The sequence below is a fragment of the Sinocyclocheilus grahami genome, unplaced genomic scaffold (genome assembly GCF_001515645.1).
Source record: "Sinocyclocheilus grahami isolate Dianchi unplaced genomic scaffold, SAMN03320097.WGS_v1.1 scaffold2448.1, whole genome shotgun sequence".
NCBI lineage: Eukaryota > Metazoa > Chordata > Actinopteri > Cypriniformes > Cyprinidae > Sinocyclocheilus > Sinocyclocheilus grahami.
This window is the reverse complement of record NW_015507627.1, coordinates 5,860-6,632: the sequence shown is the minus strand read 5'-3', so window position 1 is coordinate 6,632 and position 773 is coordinate 5,860. Positions and strand designations below refer to the sequence as shown.

The 773-nt window shown below is 55.8% G+C and overlaps 1 protein-coding gene across 1 annotated transcript in view; it reads right to left on the bottom strand.

Moving 5' to 3' along the window:
* The window catches only part of LOC107575053 (cyclic nucleotide-gated olfactory channel-like), a 4,852-nt gene that overhangs the window by 1,430 nt on the left and 2,649 nt on the right, over positions 1–773 (bottom strand).

Here is a 773-nt window from a genome sequence, read left to right as displayed (position 1 = left end):
TGTCGTGGGGATCGCGGGTGGATTTAGCGGAGGGATCCGAGACGGGCTCGTCCTTTTCTCGGTCCTCACCCGCTAGATCCGCGGCTCTCTCTCTCTCACGGTTCGGAAGCCCGTGCTGCGGTTTCTAAACCCACCCCCCAGAGAGAGAGCCAGATGAGAGGCTGGTTCCCTTAGTAGATTTTCTGGTAGCGTGGAAACTTCTACCAAATATCTCAAAATGGGTCCTGCAGATTGTAGAGAAAGGTGACAGAATCCAGTTCGGTTCTCGTCCGCCTCGTTTCAACGGGGTCATCCCCACACTAGTGGGCCCCGAGCAGGCTCTGGTAATGGAACAAGAAGTAGATACTCTCTTGAGGAAGGGGGCCATAGAACGTGTTCCTCCTCTCAAGAGGGCGTCCGGGTTCTACAGCCGTTACTTCATCGTTCCGAAGAAGGATGGGGGGGTGCCACCTCGGTGCTTCAGGGCTCAGTGTGCTCCGACAAGCGAAATTCCCAGCTGCCGCCTGGCAACGGTACGGCACGGGAGAGCTCGCCCCCTCAAGTGAGGGTGCTACAGCAGTCAGGTCGGTCGTTCCCTGCCGGTCATCCGCTTCAGGGCACCGAACTGGCTCCTCTAATAATACCAGATGCCAGCCTCGAGAGGCTGGTTCCCTTAGTAGATTTTCTGGTAGCGTGGAAACTTCTACCAAATATCTCAAAATGGGTCCTGCAGATTGTAGAGAAGGTTACAGAATCCAGTCGGTTCTCTTGTCCGCCTCGTTTCAACGGGGTCA